Below are 18,477 nucleotides of genomic sequence, written 5' to 3'. Positions count from 1 at the left end.
GGAGAATGGGTCTGTGGAAGATGTAATAGAAAAAAAAGAAAGAAGAATACGTGTAGAGGAAATTGAACCAAAGATCTTTCCCTCCAAAAAGGCTTCCTTGCTTGTGTTAACAAACGATTCCTTCACTAACCATTTCCACCAGCTTTCTTCTTCCTCTCTTCCCTAAATGGATCAATTTGATGCTTCCACAGACAAATCAAGCAACTCGTCGCAGAGGTGGATCCTAAGGTTCAAAGTATTGATACGTATTGGCCCATACCGGTTTATATGTATCATTCTAGGACCCCTCCGATATGCCCCTACAGTGGGTGTATCGGAGGTCTGACTGGTTCAGGGGGTAGAGGAGATCTAGACCGCCCCCCCTGAACCAGTTGCAAAAAAAATAAATAAAAAGAAATGCATAAAAAACTGTATCAATTCACCCAATACACCCACACCGACATATTAGGCATATCGATATTTTGAACCTTGGATGGACCAATAGGAATCTGATTTGCTTTCACATGCTAATCTGCTTGCTATTTTTTTTTGTCACTACTAAGGCCCATGGTTGACTCTCAGGATCTGTTTTAATATTTTTGTTGTTCTCAAAAAAAATGAAGAATCTTGCAATTTTTGTTTCCATGACTCTACCTTTTGTGAATTCCTAATCCATTGGCTGACTAATTAATATTGACAGATGGAAAAGGATGATTATTTTCCTGCACCCTTTATGCCATTATGATTGTTTTTTATGGAGGGTGATTTGGCCTGACCTCGTAGCACGGGTACACGTGGGTTTGCCCTTGCTCAAATGATGACTCAGCGCGACAACATAGCAGGCGCAGCAGCAACTCGGAGGGAAGGTCCCACCGAGTTCAGCCCGGTGACTCGGCGAGATAGACTACTCGTCGGGAGCCACTTGGCCTACACCTCCTCCCCGAGGCAAGGGCACCCCGAGCTCGAGGTCCCCTGACCTTTCCTAATACCCGAGCTCTTCCCAATGAATCTCGGGCCACTCCCAGACAGGAACACACCGATCCGCCTATAGATACCCCGAGGTGAAGGCACCTTAGACCAGACAGCTCAGCTTAGCTTTCCATAGGCAGCTCGCCGCTTACGAGATAGCCCAGCACAGGGTAACTCGCGGAAGGGTAGTTCGGCTTATCGCAGGAAGATCTCCTGCATGACCACCGTACTCGACAAATTTAGGGATAGCATCCATATCCTTTGTTAGACGACATCGTGCCTGCCACCTTTAGAGGGTGCCTTACACCTGACAGGCATGTACCCTACGGTGACGACCCCGCGCGTGCTACCTCAGCCATGCCAATAACGGCTGCGGCAGGTTGACAGTGGCGGTTATACCTGCCCTGTCAGAGGCCAGTGGGCCTGATGCAACGGATTTCTGTTATAAGGAGCTTAGTATCAAGGAGCACAAGTATCATCTTCTTCTACTCTTGCACTACCAACACTCTTAGCCTTCATCTTCTCCTTGCTTCTCCTACAGAGTACTAACTTAAGCATCAAAGTGTTCTCGCCGGGCAAGCCCCCGGGGATTCTTCTTCTTCTTCTTCTTCTTCTTCATCTCAGGTATCTTTCAGGAGCCACGTGAGTGCTAGCTAGGAGTGACCGGATCGCGCTACATCATTTGGCGTCGTCTGTGGGAATCACTTCAAAAAGCCTTTCTCTAAACCTTCACAGTTCTCTCTTCCTTGAAAACTCAACACTCATGGCTTCCTCAACCAACATCGGACGAATCATGGAGATGGATAACTCCAGGGAACAACCCTATCTTCCTACTGTCTGCATCGGACAGTTCATCGTCCCCCTTTTAGTAGACAGAATCCCTAGTTTAAATGTGCCTCTTATGGGGGCACCCGTCGTTGCTCCACTCCCTACTACAGTCGGAACAACCTTCACCGAACCCTCGGTTGTGCCCCCAGTGGCCAACCCGAACCAACTGGAGGACTTGGTGCAGTGCATGCGGGCCATGCAGGCTCAAATGCAACAGCTTCAATAGTTCCAGCTCTATCAACAACAGGTGCTACACCAGGTCTCCCAATACCAGTATCAACAGCAATTCCCTCAGCTACCTCAACCTCAGCTTCAGCAGTCGCAACTCCCTCCTCGGCACCCAGCTACACAGTGAGCTATCTCGCCGCCAGGAGGAGCACTTTTCTTGCCCAGGGGATGCCCCCCATAACCCTCGTAAGAGCCAGGCCTCCTCCCACGGTAGACAAGAAAGACCAGCCACTCTGATCTCACCACGGGCAATCTAGTCGGGAGGACTTCAGCTCACCAGGTCCACGTCGCCTCAACCCTCAAAGCCTGATGCCCCATTCCTAGAGAACCGGTTCGAGATCCTGGCCGCAAGCTCCAAACAGGATCCCTTTATCCACAGCCATCACCAGCGGCCTGAGCTACTTCCTGCACACACCATTCCTAACAGCACTGAGGTGAGCAACACAAACGTCGAGCCCGCCAAGAAGCAGAGACGCCGCTGCCGAGCTTGTCGATCTACCACCCATAGCCTGCCCGAGCTCGAGGGCAAAGAAGAGGTAAGCTCGGGCGTAGTCAAGGCTCCCCTCCTTTCAGTTCAATCCCCCTATCTCCCGAGCTCTTGCTAGTCCCAATGCCTAAAGACTTCAAGCTCCCCCCCCCTCTTGACAAGTACAATGGGTCGTTCGACCCAAATGATCACGTAGATGCCTTTCAGTCGCAGATGCACCTGGCAAGAGCCAGTGAGTCATGCATGTGCGTGGCCTTCACCACCACTTTCAGAGGAGTAGCCCACACATGGTACCGGAACCTGGCACCCGGATCAATAAGAAGTTGGGCACAGTTCGCACAAGCCTTCACGTCCCACTTCGTCACCAGCAAGCGGTGCCCGCGAACTAAAGAAAGCCTCCTCAACATAGTGTAGAGAGAGGGAGAATCCATCCGGAGCTATATCAAGCGGTTCAACGATGCTTGCATGTAGATACCGCACTTGGACCTCGTCGTGCGCCTCACAGCAGCCAAGAAAGGCGTAATGCATAAAGAGTCCAAATGGCACATGGTCATCAACCAACTGACGGCCATAGTCGAATTCCTTAAGCTCGCGGACAAGTTTATAGCCACAGAGGAAGAGATCAACCAAAAGGGCGAAGGCACGCCCGAGAAGAGGAAAAGGGAAGGAGAGCCTTCCAGTCAAGGGGACAGCCGAAAGAAAAAAGATGCAGCTCGGGGGGCAAAGCCGGGTCAGTCGTTCCGAGCTCTTGTAGCGGATTGAACTGATTACACCCAACTGAACAAGAAGCAGGCCAAAATTTTGATGGCAATCAAGGATGCCTCGTATGTGAAGTGGCCACCCCGTTTGAGGGGGAATCCCAATGAAAGAATAAGAATTTGTATTGCAATTTTCACAGAGATCATAGTCATAGTACTGAAAATTGTAAGAACCTCCGTGACGAGATTGAGGAGCTCATCTATCGCGGATATTTAAGGAACTTTGTACAAAATAATAATAATAAAACAGGTCGGTAAGGGGAGCATGGTAAGGATGCTCCCAAGTCCAGCAGCAGGCCGACTTAATAGCCACAGAGGCAGCCTCTAGAAGAGAGGCCGGTTCGGGGCACCATCCACGTGATAGTGGGAGGTTCGATTGTCGCGGGTTGTACTTCAACAGCAGCTCGGATGTCAGTTCGTGAAGCTGCTCGGGAAGAACAGAATCCTCCAAAGCAGCCGAGGACAAAAGAGCCAATTTTCTTCATGGAGGATGATGCGCGAGGGGTCCACTACACGCACGATGACGTGCTTGTGATAAAGCTGAGGATCAACGACTTCGAGGTCAGGCACGTACTCGTTGACTCGGGCAGCTTGACAGATATTCTCTTCAAAGCCGCATTCGACCAGCTTCAGTTGTAGGGAAGTGACTTGAAGCCCGCGAACACTCCTTTGGTGGGCTTCAGTGGAGAAGTCCGACCCCTTGGGAAGGTAACAGTACCTGCGGAAGTTGGCACATGGCCCTGCGTAGTCAGACTCAACCACGACTTCTTGGTGGTCGTGACCCCCTCCCCATAGGTCGGCTGATCACCCATGTCCTACGGGCGGTGGTCTCCACCTATCATTTGGCAATGAAGTTCCCTACAGACTTCGGTGTGGGGGTAGCGCGGGGCGACCAGCTCGAGTCCCGCAAATGCTATGTCGCCACCTTGAAGAGAAAGACCAAGGTGGCCGACGGCCTCGAATTGGAGTGACCTTCGGAGCAAGACGAAGAATGAGCTGCGTCCATGGAAGAAACAACCGCTATCCCGACCTCAGCAGTAGACCCAGCTCGGACGCTTCAGATCGGTGCTTCCGTCTAGGAACCTTTATGATCCGAACTAGTAAGTTTCTTACTTCAAAATTTAGATATTTTTGCATGGTCCGTGGCATAGATGCCCGGTATAGACCTCGACCTTATAATTCACAAGCTGAATACTGATCCTGTAGTTAGGCCCGTTAGACAGAAGAAACGCAACCTAGCCCCGGAGCGGTGGAAAGCGGTCGACGAGGATGTCGAGAAGCTCCTCGCAACTGACTTCATAAGAGAAGTCCATTACCCGACCTGGGTAGCTAACCCCGTCCTGGTAAAGAAGGCCAATGGCAAGTGGCGCATGTGTGTCGACTACACCGACCTAAACTGGGCCTGCCCAAAAGACTGCTTCCCGCTCCCCAGAATCGACCGCTTGGTGGACACGACCTCAGGCGAACATATAATTATGGGCAATATGTAGCTACATTGAACACACCAGCCATGATATAACCAGGGAATTATCTTGTTCCCATCTAACAAGTTTGGGGTCATCAACTCCTGGCTTCTCCTCTCTACCAGTAATAAATCCTAACTTACCCCTACCTCCAATGGTAAGCTTGGATGATTGAGACCACTCTAAGAAGTTGGTTCCATCAAGTTTTATAGGTTATCATACCACTAGAGACATCGACATTACCTAGAAGCACTCTAGAAACAGTCTGTTTGTAACTCTTTAGGCACATCCATTGGAGTTGGGTAGGCCTTTTAATAGTTTTACAGCACTCCAAAAACCAACCAACACAAACAAGACCCACAAAAGATGGGAAACACTCGGCTGGAATCTAGTGGGAGGTCTAAAACTAAACTAACGGCAATATAGAAAGGAAAAAAAACCTCTTGTAGAAAGATTAGAGTTTATAAGGATATGGAATCACTTCCCATACCTTTAGTGACACGAAATAAACCAAAACCAACAAGTTTCAAGCATGCATCAAACTCAGACAATGAAGAAAAAATCCAAACATTGAACTAATATTTTTTGTAATTTTTTATTGTAAAATCTAGGGAAAATCATAGACACATCAGATGAAGATAAGAACCATACCAAAATAACCCTAAAATAAGGATGCACCGGACTATATCAGATTCAAGAGTTTCCACCAATACTTGTACGGACTCTTGACGTCATTCGACAGTGGTCTAATGTTAGCAGGTCTTCTTGAGTTCAAGAGTTGGCAAAGGAACCTAGTCCAAGACTTATTCTTGCTTTGTTACCAAGTTGTCGAGTGTAGGAAGAAGAAGAAGAAGAAGAAGAGTTAGGGAGAGAATAGGGTATTACTATTCACACCCAGAATCAAGGTTCAAAGTATCTATACGTATCAGCCCATATCGGTTGATACGTATTGTGTCAATGGCTTCCTAATACGGTCCTACAGGGGGGTGTATTGGGGTTCTGATTGGTTTAGGGGCTGAAGGAGCCTTACACTGTCCCCACTCAACCAATTTTGAAAAAAAATAAAAGAAAGGTAAATAACACTATCGACATTGCCCAATATGCCCCTATTGGTGTATCAATATTTTGAACCTTGCCTAGAATATTTCATTATATATTGAGTCAAAATACAATCATGTCCCTATAAGGTCGCCCAAAATATAGATAATAGGAAAAGACAACAATAGCCCTAAAGCCAAATGCACATTCTCAATAGATTGCACTATACTTGGTTCATTTGTAATGGACTCAATCTGTTTTATGTATTTCATCTTATTAGTAAGTGTGCATATGCTTTGCACGTGGCAATTCTAGATGATGATAATGATAGTAATAATGTATTCAATTTCTTCTTTTAGAATCCTTTTTTTTTTGTTTTTGAATTAATTGGATGTATGTTCCAAAATCCAAATCCAATTACGTAAACACCTCTTATTGGGTTGCAAAGTTTCGGGTATCATTGTTAGGTCTACTTGTTTGATTGGACTCTTCTTTTTGTAATGTTTTATCTTCTTAGTGTATGTTTTTTGTTCATTTCTTAAAATAATGTAAGATTTGAGGAAATCGAATGAGGTGAAAAGTAATAGTTGAAATTTTATTTTAAACCTCAAAATTAAATAGGGCTTAAATTCAAAAAATGGATATTTTACTCAAAATAAAGTTCTATAACCTTATTCATGTTTTTAATAGTAGTGTAAATATAGAATTAAAATGTGTTCAATTTTTTCTATAATTTTTTTTTTAATTTCTATGTCCGTACAAAAACTTTGTTTAATATGATTGTGTACATGTTCCCAAGTGTTCTTTTTTGTAAAATTTATGTGTCTTTTTCATTTTTGTGTTTTTATATTTCATTAATTTTTATTATTTAATTATGACATTAAAGGTTGACACATTTGGCCCAAAAAGTTGAACTAATGATCTTCATCTAGTAGGAAAATAATTTCATTTTTGGCTAGTTTTTTATTATACATTTCATTTTCATCATCAATAAAAATAATACTTGTTTATTACTTTTATTGCTTAATTTAATTAATAAAATTATCATAACTGTGTCTAATTTTTTCTATATTTTTATAATTTTCTATATTTATTAATACTTAAAAATTTTATTATTTGACTATAACTTCACAAGTTGACCAATTTGATTAAGATGGTTGAAGCATTGAACATAAATCTTATTAGTAGCATTTATTAGTGAAAAAATAACATAAATATAGGATTTAATAAGAGAGAGTGGGAGTTAATACTCAAATATAAGACTTTGGTGGTGTTTGATAAATCTAAAATCTAAAGTCTGAAAAGTTAAAAAGATATTAAAACTGTCTGAAATCTGAAAAGAGGCATTGATGCTTTTTTACTTTTCAGAGGCTTTGAATACTTTGGTTTGTTTGTGTTGGACCAAACTCTTGACATCTGAAATATCTTGTTTTTACTATTTTACCCCTAGAATAGACTATTTGGTATATTTGAACTCAATTTGTACTATTTCATAAAAAATAATTATCAAATTCAAAATAATATTAAAAGCATACAAAAAAATTAATAAAATATATAATAATTAAGAAAAATAATTAATAATTAATAAATAACATAATTAAATTAATAAAAAATAATTACTCACTATTAAAAAATAACAAAATAATTAAAATTTAATAGTGCAATTATTAGTTATAATAATATTGAACTAACATGAATAAAAAATAATTAAATACATAATAATTATGAAAAATAATTAATAATTAATAAATAACGTGATTAAAATAATAAAAATAATTACTTGCTATTAAAAAATAATAAAATGATTAAAATTTAATAGTGCAATTAATAGTTATAATAATATTGAACCAATGCGAATAAAAAATAATTAAATACATAATAACTATGAAAAATAATTACTCACTATTAAAAAATAATAAAATGATTAGAATTTAATTGTTTGCCTGTTAGAGCCAGACAATGAGTTTAGAAAAAACAGTAACAGTCATGGGCCCAAAGGTTGCATGAACACCTCCAGGAATGCCATGGAGATGAAGAAGGCAGAAGCTGGAGCTAAGGTCCAAAATTTTATAGAATGGGCTCTAAAATGTATAGACTTCTACTCCCGTTGTCAGGGAAACAGGGATAGAGTAAAATCAAAGTTCAACTGTTGAGATCCAACTCCAGTTGTCAGCATTAAAAACATTTCTAGATCTTGCTGGTAAGCAACCAGCTTAGAGGAAAGGATTTCACAGAAGCTTTTGATGTGGCATGCTTTACCCTCACTCTCTTCTCTTAGCTCATCTGACGCTGGTTGGGCAATAGTATTTCTACTACTGTAATTCAGGGGTTGATGAGAATGGTGGTAGAAGGTGATATGGACAATGTCAACTAGTGTTTTCTTGAAGCATCATGTTTTGGGAGCACCAAGCTTGTTCGTATCTTATTGTAGACAGCTCAAAGGAACAGGTTAGATGTGGATGACCCATAGGGTAGGAATAACACCTACTCTATCCAACTCATTGACAAACACAGTGAACCTGATTTGTGAACTTGAACTTGATGACCAGTGATCCACTTGGATTTCTATGAAAGTCCACATAGACACTACTAATCATCTCAAAATATCCTATAAAATAATAATTTTTTGTAATATGGAATGACTACTAAAGCAACAACATATATTTGGTTAATGATACAGTGATATCATTAACCAACATCCCATGGATTGATTCAACCATATCCCATGCATTTTTCTGTTATTACTGGTAAAAACTATACGCTGACATCTCATTAGTTGATAGGTTCATTCAATTCTGTTGGAAAATCTTATGTTTACCCCAAAATTTACCAAAAACTATATCATTAATAAATTACATACACCTTATCTCTGATTTTGATATTGCCAACAACTGGTTCCCCAAACTAACACCATTCATTTACTCATCCCCGGAGAGCTTGGGACACTCAACAAGACCCAGTAAAAAGCAATACTACTTCAATGAATGGGCCAAAAGTAAAATGTTATTAGTAGAACCAAGGTGGTATAACACAGTTAACAAGTTCTTTGAAAAGCCCTATTCCCTCCCTATACAATGAGTAAAGTAACCCGATAATACAAATTGCGTGACCACAGAATAGGGAGTTCTTTCCCTAAAAAAATATGCAATTCTGGATTTAAACTAGTTTCAACGAGATGATTTTAAAGATGCCCAATTGTCTTCTGCCAACATACTTCAAGGAATCTAAAGATGGGTTGTTCCCCATATTCGATAAATTGAAGAAAACTACAAGATTAAAAGAAAAAAAAAAACTCCAAAGAAAACGAATCCGGGTCAGTTCTTCTCCCCAACATACATTTGGTTAATGATAAATCTTATAGAGAATCTGGGTAAAGAAAATCAAACGAAAATCATTTCTGTTTATCCATATACCACAAAGAATGGTTGAATAGCATAAATCCGAATAGTTGAATAGCATAAAACATTCCTGTTTATCCAACAAGCATGGCAATAAAAAAGAAAAAAACTGAAGATTGCGAGGGTTTTTGAGGGAGCTTCTTTAGATTTGGTTCAAAGAGGAAGTTCTTCAGTTCGAAGCAAGAAGAGAGTAGATTTGGTTCGAAGTGAAGTTTCACAGAGAAATGGCGGTGGAGCTTGCTTGCAGAGAGGATGACGATGAGCTTCTTCTCAATTCGAAAATAGGGTGAATGACCTAATTTTTTGGGTTTTATTTGAAGGACAAATTGTTGTCATTTTTAAACTTTTGAAGATAATATCGTCATTTATTGAGGTCTGAATAGCCTCTGAGTGCATTAAGCACTCGCCCAACCACTTTCATTTTAATATCTGAAAATGCATTTCAGAAGTAATATTAAGAGGTGCACCCAAACGGCTGTGGTGTCTGAAAAGTAACTATTTCAGACTTCAGACATCTTAATAATGCAATCAGACACCATTTTAGTAAGAGGGGACTAATTGAGATGAAAAGCAATAATTGAAATTACATTTTCAATCCTCATAATTAAAAATGGACTAAATACACAAATCTAAGCATTTTATTCAAGAAAAGTTCTACACACTCATTTGCACTTTTAAAAATAGTATAGATAAACAGGATTTTAAATTTTCTATTCATAAATGTTGTTCATTTGATTTACTATGTCAATTAAAGCTTTTCCGTCCAATGAAAATTCTAGAAAATAAGATTCACACTTAGATGTATCTTTCCTAATGCTCTTCTTCTTTGGCTAGCCCATTTAGAGTTATCCTTTTTTAATATTTTCTTTTAAATAAACTATTTGTACCAACTGAGAAGGCCTTTTTTATAATTGGGTCATTTTACATCCACATGTGGTTAATGATGATTCACCATGCATTATTTGTGTTTCTTTTACCTTTAAATCTTAAAATAATTCAAAGTTACCAAGAAATAATTGTGATGCTGCTGTAAGGTCATCACATCTATTCTTGGGTTTCCAGATGAACTCAATATAGGATAAGTTGATTTAGATAAATAAGCTTGAGACAATCTTATTGGGTTCATCTAATTTAAGCTTTGTAACTCTACTTATTAGATATAACAAATACCAAAAATATTTTGGGCCAAGAGCACACCAATAAGAAATTATTTGCATTTGGCAAATAATCCCAAATAAGTGTTTATTTGCTTATATTCAAGAAGCCCAAATTTTGAGCTTTTATTTTTAAGTGCTTTTTTCTTTTTTGGCCTGTCTTGGTTGGTGCCATTTTAAAAGTACCTATATTACCCCTATTTAAAGTAAGTGTTTTTTTACCAAATACTCACGAATGCTTATTGAGAAAACGCTTATTTTTAAACACTTATTTATCAAATAAGTGCTCCCAAATATGGGATCGTATGAAGTGCTCATTATTAAACCACAGCTTACTAATGATTTTGAACAGTGATATTCATACCGATCACCCCATGCATTTGCTAGTATGCGACACAAATTTGGATTTGCTTCTCATACTATCCTCACAGCACATTCCACTGCATTAGAAATATCTTTCAATGAATGATAATATACAACTATAAGAGATATTCCTAATGTGCCATTGGGATGTGCTATGAGGTTGGTGTGAGAAGTGCTCTAAAGAGTAGATCTAGTCTCTCATGAGTAAGACCAAATCCCAAGTTAAAACATATTAGGCAATTGAAAGCTGTTGGGTAGATGACTTTGTTAACCACATTTGCAGTTTTGAAGTGTGATAAATGAAATCTTGGTACAGTTGCCAAAATATATACATAGAAGTAGAGTTTAAAAAACTGATCAGTTCTAGCCACCGGTTTCTAGTTTGATGGTTCGGCCATCTAATTCAAATGAATTATACTTGTTTCAACTTAAAAAATAATAATTAAAATAAAAAAATGGCCAAAAATCATTGAACAGTACCCAGGTCAGTGGATCATTGACCAAACAATTGTTTTTGGCTAAGGATCGAATTAAGGGTGAAACAGAATAAGTTGCCTGGACGATTCCCAAACCAAAGAGTCATACCATCTAAGTCAACAACAATTTGAAAACACTACATAGAAGAACCCTTCAACTTGTTTCCACTATTCCATGTTACCTATAAACCTGAATTCTCAATATCTTTTCTATATCAAAGAATGAACTACTTAGGAAAAAAAATAAAGTACTAATCTTCATTTGTCACCTATAAATTGGTTAATTTCACACTACAACCAAATAGACTTTTAGCAAGGGAACGATGGATATTTCTGACACTATATTACCAAAAATCTAATGCTATAGAGTTATAGAGGCAAATCCCTGATGGATAGTTTTTTTCCGTTATATGTCATGTCGGTATAGGTTTGTAGCGGCATGTATAAAAGCTGTTGCTACAAAAAAAATAATGACAGATAAAGATATTGTTTTGAAAATCGAATTGGACTGAATCAAGGTTTAAAGTATGGGAAACGCCAAGTGTATCAAAAGTGCAATTTTAAGAGACGTATCGAGATATGCTTTAGATACGCATGTGTATCGGAGAAAAACTAAGATACATAACAACACTAAATATAAGACCTAAATGAGATGTATATACTTTAAATTAATATATTTTAAGGGTTTTATGGAGAAATATATTGTAGTTAATTATAATTTCATTAAAAATCCTATACTTAACTATAATTTATAAATTATAATTCTTAAGTTTTAATGTTTAATGGGATGAGAAAAAACCAAATCTCTTATCCAACCATAAAATATGCATTAACACAACCTCTAAGTGAAAATATACTTAATAGTTATTTATTATTTAAATAATAATTATTTATTATTTATTTTCATAAAATATAAATAAATAAATAAACATTACATAATATATTCAAAAAATATTTATTAAAGAAGAAGTTTCAATTGCCTTGTGGAATATATAATAGATGATCCATAGAATTATAATATATTCAATCATTGTGATCAAATGATAAAATGTAATTAGTCAATTATTTATTTTTTAATTCTATAAATATAAAAATAAAAAAAATATATTAAAGAAGAAATTTCAATTGGTGTGATCAAACGATAAAATATAATTAATTATCCCATGAAATTTCCTTAAATCTACAGATAGCACAAAAAAATGTGATTTTGGATGTAAGAAATGTAGATTAACATAAATTTATACATTCAAGAAAAAATAAATCATAAGATATTATAAAAAATTGAAAATAAAATTACATTTTTTTTTCAAAATTTGAAAAATCTTCAAAAAATAAAAATAACGATTCACACTTGTTTCTTGGAAAATTTTGCAAATCTAGCACTCTAGGAATAAGGTTTAGAGTTTTAGAGTCATTTAGGGGGGTGAAAGAATCTTACTTTTCCCCTTTATTATTATTTTTTTTTGGTTTTTGGCTGTATCTTTTTTGTCGATACACTATCGACACACCCCGATACACCTTCGAAACGCCCCGATATGGGTCTGATACGCATGAAAAAAGACGATACACACGATTTCCATGCGTATCCGATATCTAGGCATTATTGTATTGGACTGAATGATCGGACTGTTTGACTTGAGAATTAGTCATAGTTTCTAGTGCAATTTTAGATTAGGACCATTTTTTTATGAAAGACTGTTGAATTTGTCAAAAAAACATTGATTTAGACAATCGAACTGATAAATTGTTGGGAGAATGACAGTTCAGCCTAGGGTCAAAATCTTTAGGCCTAAAGTACCGTGGGGATAGGTGCCAGGTCGGAATTGATGCCAATTTAGGGCAGGCATTGATGTATAGAATGAGGGTATTTGACATTTTGAATGTTTATAAATTTGCAGCGGAATTCAAAAGTTTGCATTGGATCTGTCCATACTTTTTCATAACTTTTGGACGTGGCAGCTTGCCTTGAGATCAAATGCATGTAAAATTTAGATTTGAAAAACAAAGATTCTTCTCTCACATACAAAAGCTGACGATTATCTAAATGTCAATCAACGTCTCTCACTCGTGTCACCTCTCACCTCTCTCTCTCTATCCCTCCCTTAGTCCTTGCTAAGTATCTATCAACCTCTTATATCTCATTTTCTCAATCACAGTGTCACCTCTCTCTCTACTCCCCTAATATAATTAATATGTCATACTACAATCTAGTTAGGTTCTTAAGTAGTACGTAGAGGACCCAATATTATAGGATAGAATATACATCTAATAACGGGTCAATCTGTTTGACCCAGATGGTTGAACTCTTAAATTAGAAACTAGTGGTTAAAGTGATTTTGTCTATGGGTTCGTTTTTAAAACATAAGATAAACATGTTATTGTGCCATTTGCATCCATCATTAAAAGATTGTTCAATTGTCATAAATGCTTATATCCACCACTATGGAGTGTTTTTGCCATCCAGTGGTGGATATATCTGTTACAAACATCTACCTTTGCGATATAGCAATAGATATGCTGCTACTATAACTGTGTTTTAATATATATATATATATATATATATTTATATAATGGCCAATATATTCACCATTTAAAGATTAATTTACACAAATTAGTTAAAGACCCAAAGTTATATCCATTACTATAGCTCTATATATGCTTCAATAATATAACGATGGTTGTATCTGCCACTATAGCTCTATGTTTTAATATATAACGATAGATATTTCCACCATTATAAGGAAATTTGCACAAATTAGTGGTAGTTATATCTGCTGCTATAGATTTTCATTTTATTATATAGATTTGGAAATATTTGCTATTGATGTATATTATTTGAAACATATTATTGTAGTTAAACCCGTCGCTATAGGTTAAAATTTATCTAACTTGTATAACATAATTACATAAGCAATATGCTTAATTTTAACATGGCACAAAGATTGCAAATAAAATTATTATAAAAGTTAATATATTAATTAAAGATAAAAGTACATCAAAACATGATGAGTTCCATAATGTTATTAAAAATGCCAAATCCTTGTTACATATAATAAACCACAAAAAATGAGAAATATTGATCTCTGCTATCTTATGCCTTTATCATTCTTGTATTGGTCCAGCTGAAACCAGGAAACCGAATATAAAAATTAGACTGTGCATTATATATATATATATAATTAAAATGAAATAAGTAGTACCAAAACAAGATATTTTATAAACTTCTAAGCAAGGTTCAAAATATCGATATGCGTATCGACCTGTATTGGTGCCTGTTTCTCTATTTTTTTTTTTTTTTTGAATCTGGTTCATAGGTGTTGGTTTAAGGTCCGCCCATTTACCCCCTGAACCACTGCCTAACCTAAAATACCCCCTGTAGGGGCATATCGGAAAGGCCTTGATATGATATGTATCAGTCAATACAGACCATTATGCATAGAAATTTTGAACATTGCTTCTAAGGTTACATATTTAAAGACTAATTAACTTGTACAAAATATATATGAACCCTACCATCACATAGAACCTATAGAAAACAGATATTTGGGACCCACCAACACACAAAACCTATACAAAATAGAGATGCGGGTCTCACTAGTACACAAACATGATTGTTTTTCAAGTGACTCAATATCCATACACAAAACCTATAAAATACAGGGAGTGTGGTTAAATGGAATTATTTGAGTGGATTAAGAAAATAAATAGAAAAAACAAATTCATCATATTAGTACCAGATTTTGAAGTATCTTGAGAATTAGTTTGAAGAGATTGTGCATGGCTAGAGTTTTTTTGAGGTTGTGGCACACTCATTTGTGCTTCTTCAGGAAGCTCTAAGTGGGTAGAGCCTGGATGAGGTAACTGTTGCTTCGACTGTGGTGGTTCATCATGTTGTGCATTTTGCTTGCCCTGATCAGGTAATTGACATTGGGCTGAACAAGGGTGAACGTCACCTGAATTGGATATTTGTAGTTTGCATACTACTCTATGCTTCATGTCAACCTAAAATATTAAAGAAAATATATGTACACATATTATATTAAAACATGATGATAATAAGAAGAAATAACCAAGAAGAAATTCAAAATATATGGTTGTTAATACATTCAGCCAAACACAATTAAGCAGTGAAGCTAAAATATAGTTACATTAGTCTGCATTTCAATAAACAATTTATTCCTCTTCTCTTTGATAATGTCATAAATGGTTTAAGGATAACAAGGCTGCATTCAGTATCTCCCAATTAAAAATAAAAGAAACATAACAAGTAGAAACAAAGTAGAGACATCTAATTTGCCAAGTTTACTAACAAATAACCTCCTTTTAGCCTAGCATAAAGATAACAAGGTTGCAGTTAATATCTCCCAATTGAAAATCTTGTTCATGTAGGCTCCCATATCCATCAATTATAATGCTGACTCTCTTACAAGGCAAAGCATAACTAGAACTCTAGTCATAAGCAATGGATTATGTATCTAATCGAAGTGCATATGTGCAATGCTAGAGTTCAAATCCCTTATAAGAGGGTTAATTAAGGGCACCATATGTTGAAAAACCTACTAATAAGTGGATGGAATTTGAGGTAGGTGTGGGCAGCAGGGAGATATTGATCTGTTGGAGCCAAATAAAACAGTTGGACATAATTCACATGAAGCATGACTGAAAGGATTTTGGAGTGGGGCCATGTGTATTGTGTGTTTCTATACATGTATGCGATTGGTGTTTGGAAACCAATAGAGGTTTCTTTTTTGACATTGGGTTGGAGTCCATACATGATATATATCCATTGGCTCTAGGAAGTGTTCTAGCTTCCTTACTAGCATCTATCCATTGGCTCATTTCAACAATCCTTAGTTGACTTGGTAGTGTAAACTACAATAAGGGCTCTAGCTAGGTTGCTTTAGCTCAAAAGTGTAGTGTTAACAGTACCTCCAATGACCCAACTAATGAACACATTTTCATATAGAAAACTAGAGATAAATCATGGACACTCCAAAAGAAAAGGCTAGTGATTAGAAATGGGTAATGTTTGGTTTCAATCTGGTTACATAATTTAATATATTAGATCCATTTCAAGTCTGGTTAGAGAGAGATATCCTTAATAAGGTTAAATAAAAGTGTCTTCCAAAACAGAACACCCAAAGTATTGATGCTATCATGTTACTAAATATTTATCTACTATGCATATAAACAAATATATTTAACTACGCCCTGTCAGATTGCGCCAGATTTTAGGGCTGTAAATGGACTGTATATTTGTCCAACCCAACCTAATTGAATATGATTCCATTACAAATGGACCAGGTCCAATATAATCCAATGAATACTTTGGACCATTTTAGACTAGTCTAATTCAATATATGAACTATCCAATCTGCTCAATTAGTTATAATTTAGATTGGGTCCAACCCAAACCTGGTCCATTGACGCTCATACTCTTATCTTGCATCAATGGACTGGATATGTTTCAATCCAACCCAGTCCAATATAAATTTATTACAGATGGACCAGGTCCAATCCAATCTAATAAAATACTTTGGACCATTAAATCTGGATGGTCCAATTCAATGTCTTATTGATCCATCCAATCTGTTCAAATTGATTTTGATTCGGATGAAGTTCAACTCAAACCCTGCAGCCCGTTGACACCCTTAAATGGGTCTACCATTTAGAGTTGGAACCCAGCTTATTAATATTAGATCCACATCAGTGGCCCTTGATAGCTAGCATTGGATGTAATTAATTAGGATCTATATTTCCTAATAATTTGAACTAGTAAGATGGCGAGAATTGGTTATGCATGTGTGCCAAGTGATACTTAATGAAGATCAATTAGATCACACTTGACTATTTCCTAATTTTCTACAATACATTTCATGGCATACCTTCACACGGATTGACGTTGAAGACCTGAATATTCCTTTATTTGTAATTGCAAATCACGAAAAACATTCAACAAGGTACTAAGCATGTGTTCTCTATAGAGATGATGTAAAACAATACACTTCTCCCCCCTTTAACTCAATCCAGGACCTCAAGGTTAATGATTCTTTAGGTGATTAAAAGCATTGGTTAGAATTTTATTACTATGGAGCCAATGCGTAGAATTAGTAGACAGGTCGGTCAAAAACAAAAGAATCGCCACGGACCCAATACGACTCCAGATCTACTGCCCACGCCTATCCACAATACATCACCCCTGTGAATTGGAAATGTCTCTTTCTGCATAATACTATGCAGAGGATCAGATGATCTTCATGTATGACTGCAATAAACGTGGGCAGGGTTCTCATGGGAAGGAGATCCGAGTTCACCCAACACCACCTATGGATGCCACTAAAATTACATGCTACAACTTAAACTATTTTGCAATTGAAAATCATTCTTTAGATGACATGGCATCCACTTACAATAATGATTCTCTCTGCAACAAAAAAAAAAAAAAATCATTCTTTAGATGGTCTACGTAATGGAACCATGTGCTGAAATCTAATGATCAAAGCTAAAACAAATTATAGCAGACCATACCTTTGATATTAGATCAGGGATTTCATTTGAAAAGTTTATTGAAATTAGTCAATCTATTTCAAAACAATGATGAGGCGGAGCCCCTGTTTTGACGTCAGGAAAGAATGATTATTGTTGTTCATCACAATTAAAACAGTGACTATTTTCACTATTTTTGCAAGCATTGATGTATACATTCAAGAAAGAAAAGAAAACCAAGCTTTAATATCTTCCTTTTTCTTTTGTATTACCTCTTGTTTGTCTTATTCTTTAAAGCTTGTCACCAAATTGTTCGTTGGCTCATTGAGAAACAGGGGAGCTCTTCTCAATCAATTGAAACAACATAAATTGGAAGTAGTTTTGGTTACGGAAAGCCAAGCGAAGATTGGGAATAATTTTGGCTGTAGAAGGAAACAAAAGATCATTAAAAACAAACTCTTCTCAGTTCCCAAATATGGCATTCTTTCTATTTTAGAAACATAATTTCCAAAGAGGAGGGAGAATGCCAGGATGGAGAGACTAGATTAGTCCAATGACCCAATTATGTGGCCTTAAGAAAATAAGAATATTCAAAAAGAAGAGAAATTTAGAATGGGATTTTGATGCAAATTTAAGGAGAACAAGGGTGACATGTGGACTGCTTTGCTATATATATATATATATATATATACTAGCGGGATCCGTGCGGTTACTAAGCGAAAACTAAATAATAGAAATGGTCATTTACTAAAACACCCCCTATTATTTCATGGATTTACTAAAATCTATCCTATAGTATATATTTATTTTTCTATTGTGGCTAGAACGGTTCTGGTTCCCAATCAGCTTT

At 36.7% G+C, this 18,477-nt stretch overlaps 1 long non-coding RNA gene across 1 annotated transcript; it reads right to left on the bottom strand.

Annotated features, from left to right (window-relative positions):
- Positions 1-14,095: 14,095 nt before the first annotated feature.
- On the bottom strand, positions 14,096-18,241 carry LOC148874096 (uncharacterized). Its single transcript, XR_016112599.1, has 3 exons — positions 17,900-18,241; positions 14,876-15,143; positions 14,096-14,263 (listed from the first exon to the last, which is right to left on the bottom strand). It is a non-coding gene; the product is annotated as an uncharacterized LOC148874096 (long non-coding RNA).
- Between the last annotated feature and the right edge of the window lie 236 nt (positions 18,242-18,477).

Source organism: Nelumbo lutea, chromosome 1, assembly GCF_056320005.1.
Source record: "Nelumbo lutea isolate HS-2025 chromosome 1, American lotus-T2T, whole genome shotgun sequence".
Classification (NCBI taxonomy): Eukaryota; Viridiplantae; Streptophyta; class Magnoliopsida; order Proteales; family Nelumbonaceae; genus Nelumbo; species Nelumbo lutea.
The sequence above is the reverse complement of the archived record's forward strand: the minus strand, read 5'-3'. Positions and strand labels throughout refer to the sequence as shown.